This window comes from Amblyomma mixtum, chromosome 1 (assembly GCF_055824585.1).
Source record: "Amblyomma mixtum isolate Tamu chromosome 1, ASM5582458v1, whole genome shotgun sequence".
In the NCBI taxonomy this organism is placed as follows: Eukaryota; Metazoa; Arthropoda; class Arachnida; order Ixodida; family Ixodidae; genus Amblyomma; species Amblyomma mixtum.
In genome coordinates this window covers 48,966,398-48,974,899 of record NC_143012.1, presented here as the reverse complement: position 1 = coordinate 48,974,899, position 8,502 = coordinate 48,966,398, and positions in this window count along the sequence as shown.

Below are 8,502 nucleotides of genomic sequence, written 5' to 3'. Positions count from 1 at the left end.
AGGCAGTGGCATCAGCTCCACTGTAATCCTGTAAAAAAAGAGCACGCAAGCTTTCAGTAACTCTTGCTGCCAACAGGTGACAAACTGAATATACCTTGGAGATTCAGCAACTGAAAGCGTTAGGTCTACAGCACAGGAACACCTTAGCATGATTCATCGAATTCATACTTAGCAAAGTACACTTCCTGACAACATGTGAGGATAATGGAGCACTTCAGATGAATTTTGGAAACTGATCAGGCATTGTTTGAACGGAGAACCATAACTCTAGGCCACACACACCACCTCGCCTATCTCAAGCCATTGTCACAGGCCACCTATTTATATCGTATTTTTATCCTGACCTAACGCAGATAATTTTCAGGGCAGAAGCACTGATGCTGAGCAGCCGAAAACGTCAAAACGTAGGCTACGAAAGCACAGATGACGTGTAAAGCGTGGCCCGCATGGAGCGTTTTTCCGGGCGATTCGTCGGTGTAGACGGCACCGGAGCGTTTTTTTGCCGCCGGAGGGGACGTTTTTGCCAAATCGTCGGGTTCTGGCGGAAGAGAAAAAAACGTCGACGCCGCGCCGATGCCGGGACAGGGCAGCGACAGAGGACCAATGAGGGCCGGAGCGGGCGTCACGTGATCCTGGACGGAGCCACGCCGGCCGAGAGAGACGCGCTCGCGAGCTTGAGCTGGCACTGTAGCTTGACCAACGTTTTTAGATTACACCTAATCTAGAAACGTTGAGCTTGACCCACAAAACTGCGTCGCGCTTCTCGGAAAGACGGGTGTTTGGCGCTCCGAGGCTTGGGTTTCGGGTTTCTCGGCCGAAACGGCCGAGCAGCGTGTTGTCTTTCGGAGGAGTCGCTTCTAATGCGCTTCTAGCTTTCCGTGCCGTAGCGTCCCTCCGGGGCACGCGTAGAGTTACTGTATATGCTTGTAGCATATACAGTAACTCTAGGCACGCGTAAACGGTAGCGCCATCTAGTGACAAGACGTCAATGCTCATCAACGCTGTGTTGAAGAAATTTTCATCCGTAATTACCCTTAGCAAAAACTAATACGTTTGGAATATACGGAGGGCTATTTAAAATGTATTTTAAACATATTTTGTAGTCATGAATGCACTAAAAATATGTAGGAAATACATTTTTGAAATTTCATGCTTCGTATTCGAAATATATTTTTAAAATGTGCCAAAAATACCTCACTTAAAGCATACTTCGAGCACTTTTCAATACATGAAAATATATGCATGCAGTTTTAGTATCTTGTCAGTGTATTAAAAGTGTATTTTCAGAAATATGAAATTAATTCATCGAAAGTATACTTCAATTCTAGAAAACGGGCAGCCCTTGTAAACGTATATGTATGCAGTTTTAGCATCTTGTCAATGTCTTAAAAGTGAACTTTCGTAAATACGAAATTAATTCATCCGAAATATATTTAAATCCTAACAAACGGGCAGTCCTTTTAAACGTCTTTGCACACTTCTAGCTGCCATGAACAGTCGAGTGCTCGAAATCGCGTTTCGGGAAATGGCATTTGCGTGTCGTCAATGTATTTGAAGTGTACTTCCGTAAATACGCAATTAATTCGTCCAAAGAACACTGAAATTCTAGCAAATTGGCAGTCCGCATTAGCATGTTTGCAGCGCACTACAAGCTGTCGTTGAACAATCTAATGCTCAAAATCGAGTTTCGGGACATCGCATTTTGGTGCTGGCCATCTATTTAAAGTCTACTTTCGTAAATACGCAATTAATCCGTCTGAAGTATATTTAAATTCTAACAAATGGGTTGTCCGCGTAAACATATTTGCATTACACTTCAAGCTACCGTGGAACAATTTAGGGCTCGAAATGACGTTTCAGCGAAGAGTGAAAACTTTCCCTTTCTTGTCATCCTTTCGTTTATGGTAACTTCTAGCAGGAAGGTGATCACCACTTATACCCCTGCTACACGGGCGCTTCGAATGCCTTCCAGCCGAATGTCATCTAACGATGCTACACGTGTTCTGTCTAAGGAAGTGCTTGAAGATAATATTACGCCAATGAATATTAACTGCGTCAGCATGAAATTTCCCCGGGAGTGCGCCGATGAGGACGACTGCACTCATATTGTTGTTTACATCGCTTGTTTACATAGCATAAAACGCAATCTGCGCTTTGGTTCTATCAAACAATCTGTTTTCTTTTTTACTGGTTGTACTCGTGATTGTTTACGCAGTGCAACAATGTGTGGGAAGCGATGATGCGATCGCACGCCTGAGAAAGCCGGGTTGTTGGCATCGCGCAGGACTGGCGCTTCTCGCTTCTTGTCCCGGCTTTCTCCGACGTTACCAGTACTTTTTTTTAAACTATTTTATCCAGAAGTATGTATGGCGACTGTTCGCTTTAACTGAAACGGCCTAACTTGTTATCCACAAGCTAGCGACGGCGACGACTGCTGCTGGCCGTAAAGCACGGCTCGGCAGTCTGGGTCACACCGGCGATTCCCGTTCATCGTACGCGTGCCCTGCGATGTAAGCAATAGTTGATTTCAGGTCACTGTTGCCAAAACTACACCTGGTGACCATTTGCATTCGCTAAAGCTTGTGATTCGCTCTTCACAACCGCCGAAATCACAGATCCAACCCTGCGAACTCGCTGGGCCTAGTCGTCGCGGAAGGGAACAGAGCCGTCGTCGATTGAAACTGATTTGGCAAGCGCTTATCGCTGGTGAGTGTTCAGGTATGCACACGTGAAATATAGCCGTTCGTTACGCTCATTTAGAAGCGCGAGCATATACACACCGCCGCCTCATCACCGTGCTCTCGCTCAGCCGCCGACAAGGCTGACCGTCCGCCGACCGGATTCGTCGGTGTCGTTGGCCTGAAAAGTCCCTCTAGAATCATATTATAGTAAACTAGATATTTCACTATAATTACATGCTGTTGTTCAGCGTGATATATACTGTCGTTGTCGGACTAGTCTGACCGCCGTCGTCGTCGTCGTCGCTGTACACTGAAAACGAGCTGAGGCTTTCGAATGCGTTTCGAAAGTGTCGTGCAGCACCGCGGCAGTCCGTCGATTCCGAATGCCATTCCTATTCTCGAATGTCATTCCACTCAATGTCATTCGAACATTTCCGTGTGAGAACGTGATAGCATTATACCAGCAAAAGCGCCTTGGGTACTTCTGGGTCCGAATAAGCCAGCGGAAAGGACCCCGTGTGGCAGGGCAGACCGGCTCCCTTACACGCCCATGTATCTGTTGGTTGACAGTTCGACTCCTGACCTGTGCCTGACGCAAGTTTCAACTAGCAATTCCGTTCTCAATTAATCCCAGATTCGAACGCGACCAGTAGGGTACTTCTGCGATAATTCGGCAGCCCACAGTATTTGCGCAAAAAAAAGGCATCACCGTGCAAAATAGTGCGTCGCTTTCGCTGGGTATATATACGGCAAGCCAAATTTAGGGCTTGTCGTAGGATTTGTTGTTTGCTGTGTCACTGTCCTCATGGCATGCTGTGTGTAGGTATCTGCCGTTCAATCACGTGACCTTATAATATCAGACTCCTGTTGATTATTGATTAAAACCCGTGCACGATTTGTTCTCTAGTTGAAGAATTAACCCGTGTCATTCCATGGAGCCGCCCAGTAGACTTTTTTTAAGCCCGAGTAAACACATTTTTAATGTATTAAATGTATATTTTTAGTATATTTCTAATGTATATTTTTATTATATTTTTAATGCATTATAAATATGCTAAGCGGGCAAAAATGTACTTTTCACGTATTTTTAAGAACGTTTAAAATATTATTCCTAGTATACTTAGAAAGCATTCGTATTGCAGTTTAAGCATAGGGACAAAAAAATGCGAAATAAATATGAAATTAATACAATACGTTTGAAATGCATTTTTAGCACATCCTCTTTTTCGCTAAGGGTACGGATAACTAGGGAGGGGGGGGGGGGATGCATTGCGAGCCTTTTTTCGTTCCAAGAAGAAAAACTGCAAATAGATGAAAATGTAACAAGTGACTAAAAGCTAGACAACTGCTTCACCAGATGTCGTTTTTGCGAGGTAAACACTGCATTTAGTTAGGCCTAAGAGATTGAAAATCGCCAAATTATCTGAAAGACAGGGGCTAGTTATCGCTTATACATTTACGTGTAGGCAAGCTGTGCGAAATGAAATCGAACCGCTACCATTTGAGCGAGATATCGCGTCGAAGAATCCAGCGGTGACATGTATTTATTCCGAAGCGGGCGAGCAGGGCGCCGCCATCTTGTCAACGTATCCCGTAACGTGCCCGCAGCGCGCGCCGCTCGGCTGCTGACCATGCCGGAGTGAATTCGTCGACGCCGGCGCGGGCGTCGGGCGCGCGACGCGATTTCGCGAGCAAAAAACGCTCCATGCGGGCCACGCTTAAGATATGATAAGGCGTCGGCGGCAGCCGTGCAAGTCTAACAGCTCACATTTCTTTTTTTTCGGGGGGGGGGGGGGGGGGGGGGGGGGTTGATGCCTGAGCATGATGAGTTTCCTGCACATAGTTAGGCTTGTGAAAAATTGCAGACAGTTATGTGGGGAAGGCGTTGTGGCGTTATCGATTGATAACTTTTTTTTCTGCTCTTACCACTGAAACAAGTGCCGCAGCAAGATGCGAGCAGCTGCAACGAAATACTAAAATGTGACCAAGGCATGGCGCTGGCTTTATGCCGCACTGAAGTTCATTTCAAATCAAACTGTCTAACGTATTGTAAGGGGAAAATCGATATAGTGCCTTTTAAAAGAAGAAAGTGAGCGCGAGCTTCTGCGTGATTCTGAACACGCAGTATATTGTCATGTCGGTGTGTAAAGGTCACGTCGGCGCTCCATAGTACCGCAGCATAATTAAAATAGGCACTTCAGGCAGTGCTCGTTAAAAGCCAGTCCAAGTCGTCATTAGCGCCACATTGCGACGACAAAAAAACGGTAACCTTGGCGCCTACATGTGCAGAATGCGGCATGGGCATTACAAAAACCACTCAGAAGATGTAATACCCCGAGCTTCGCTCCATCATAAAAGTCTGGGATGATCCTTCCTTATTATTCAGGCTGCTTTCGGATACCGAATATAAGACTGCCAAGCGGCGCCACTTCATCAGTTTTTGAGCAGCAGCGCTGTGCTTCGATCCTTCGGTACAGGTGCATAGAATCTACTTGTTCCCTACAAAGCTGCCGTAAGTATACCCATGCTTTTTAAGGACATTAAGCTATTCTTCCCCAGTCCCAATACTGCGCCGGTCTTGCGAACACCGCGTGTCTCCTAGTGCTTATCCACATTAAACATTAACCTTTTCACACAGACCTCGTCATCATCATCATCATCATCATCATCCCTTAGTAACAATAAGCTGCGTTTGCAAGTGAGCCTTGTTAGACTCAGGCATATTCTTCATATTTATAGCATATACCCTCGACAGCAGAAGGGTCATGGGTGCCCCTTAGTGCTCCTTACGTGAGGGAATGTGTAGGGAGCTTTCAGAATCCGGGGTGGCCCTTGAAGGGCGCCTTACGTTCAGGGAGCATGAAGGCCTCCTTTGGTAAGGTAAGGAAATGGTCTTAGGTAGGGAGCGTTTTAGAATTCGGCCCTCATAGTGGGACTTTCTTTCTTGTCTGGAACCATTAAGTGTTTTACGCTGCTTTGTGATTTACACCTCTATTTTGAGTAAACCGTGCCATCTGAGCCTCCAAGCCAAATGGAAGCGAAGCAGGGCTCTCACTGCCCTTTCGATTAGGAGAATTAAGCTGCTAAAGAAGGATGTCGTTCCTTCCAGCCCTACAAACGCTCTCACGACCTCGTTTGAGCATCCTTTCCAAGCAATTTTAACAAAACTATGCACGCCGTCCATGCATGCAGCCTCCTGTGGTCATCATTATTGCATGAACGCATATATAGAATCGTAAGACAGTACAAAGCGATGTCATCATGTGGGAATGACACAAACGATTCCCGTGGTAGTCCATGTACGCGTTTTTTTCCATAACTTAAAAGGTGTATTTGAACAAGCAGGTGTTAGAGTACTTTTTTTTAATGCAGCCGCCATGGTGGCTGAGTGGTTATGGCATTCAGCAGCTGACCCGAAAGACGTGGGTTCAGTCCCGGCCGCCGAATTTCGATGCAGGTGAAATTCTAGAGGGCCGTGTGCTGTGCGATTTCAGAGCACGTGAAGAACCCCGGGTGGTACAGATTTCCTGAGCCCTTCACTACGGCGTCTCTCAGCTTGAATCGCTTTCGGACGTTAAACCCCATAAACTAAATCAACCAACTTTTTAAAAGAAAAATGCACGCAAGGGAAACTAATGACCGTATAGGGTATACCAGGTTAGATTCCTATAAAAGGGAAGCGTAAGGAGCAGTAGACTATATTCGAGAGGGGGGGGAAGAGTCTCAAAAGTTGTGGGGGATTAGGTGGCCGCAGCTGCCAAAGGATGGTGTTAATTGGAAGGATATAGAGGAAAGAAGTTATTCCTGCCGGGAATTTACCGCAGCAGATCATGATAATAATGTTGATGGTGCGTCTTATAGGAGTGGTTCCCCGACGGTTTCTGCCTGTAAGCTTTCAGAAACATTCTCAGAAATCACGAAAAGTGTACGCTATTCGCACTTTCACCTGATGCCCAAACAACTCACATCGATCTGAACAATAACGAACATTATAGACTGAGCATGTGGCGTGTCGAGGAACATTTAAAAAGTGTTCAAATAGCTCTGGTTTTACCAGGAGCATGGGGCCCCAGTTTAAAGGAGATGGTAATTAATCGGAGGCGGTGGTAAGGAAAATGTGTGTCTCGACCACCTCTGCCTCATGACTCATCCATCACGTCGCTTAGCGAGTGCTCGTTAATGCGCTCATACATCACTCGTAGTGACATAAGAACCCCCAACGGCTCAGGCAAGAAATGCATTCCGCAATTGATAGATTTAGTGGGACCAAATTAAACTGCATATTTTCCTATTATTTCCAGAGATCGTTATGTCTCCTTGTCTATGCTACCAAATTCCTAATAAAGTTCAATGCGGTGCCACAGCTCCCTAAATTAGTTCCAAGTAGCACCTTCGTATTTGTGCAGCCTGCGCCGTTAATGTGTTGCATTACATTTTTTTTTTGCATTCTGCAGAGGTCGGTGGGACAGATTATATTGGCCAAAGTAACAGCCGATTTAAACGAAAGACTCTAAGATAGTCCCTGCAAATAGACTAAGCCTATCTTTGGCATCTTAAGAGAGCATATCTTCCTGCAAGCAAACTACTATTTTACACAGGCGGAGTGAAAGAAAGATTGAGGAGGCTGGGGCGACTACAGGGTGCTGAAGAGTTTGTGTTTGTTCCTTATCATCCTGCAGTTAATTTGTCGTCTCTCCAAGACTGTTTCCAATGACGGTAAAGAAGTGTTTTTTTTTCGCTCTGCGTTCTACTATGAAGGCATATGTAACCATGTAGCGAAGGCAAACTCTTATCTTTGGCAGGCGGACTAAAGCTTAGAGCATTCTATTCATCATAATTATTAGCCTGACTACGCCCACTGCAGGGCAAAGGCCTCTCCCATGTCTCTCCAATCAACCCTGTCCTTTGCCAGTTGCGGTACCGTATTCCCGCAGATTTCCTAATCTCATCCGCCCACCTAACTTTCTGCCGCCCCCTGCTACGCTTGCCTTCTCTTGGAATCCACTCCATTACCCTTAAGGACCAGCCGTTATCTTGCCTTCGCATTACATGTCCTGCCCATGCTTATTTCTTCCTCTTGACTTCAACTAGGATGTCATTAACCCGCGTTTGTTCCTTCACCCACTCCGCCCGCTTCCAGTCTCGTAACGTTACATCAATCATTTTTCTTTCGGTAGCTCGCTGCGCTGTCCTTAAGCGGAATCCTTTTCGTTATCCTCCACGTTTCTGCCCTGTAGGTGAGCACTTAATTATTGAAGCCGTTTGTGTAGACATCGGTCTAGAGGGACGAGGGGAGCACGGTGTGTCCGAGAATAAGAAGAGGAGTTAAAGAAAAAGCAAAAAGGAGGGGCACAGCAACCCTGGCTGCGTCCATTTCTTCCATATTTCCGCCATAGGAGAGAAATGTGCAGGAGTGTGAAGCATGGCGACACATTCGGGTGTTGTGCACTGCAGTGTAGGGCCGACGAGGGCAACCAAAAAATTGTTCCTATGAAAAGAAAAACGTGGCTGGGATCACGATGGAAGCTTTGCACTGTAGGCGAAGCGGAGAGCTAGATAACTGGCTGCTGCGGCTAAGCGCAGCTGGAGGTTGCGCCAGTTGCAGCGCTCAACAAAGAGGGCAAGATTGTGGCTACAGCGCAGGGCAATATGAGAGTATTGCTAGTTTTTTTAACCTAGAGGTGGCACCTCAATCGATCCAGAAATCACTCTTCCTGAGGCCCTAGGATTTAGAGATAACAATGGTCATGTAAAAACATCTGTGGTGGAAGTCAGCAAAAAGCGATTGGAAGACTGGTAGCTGAAAAGCGGAGAGGTGACA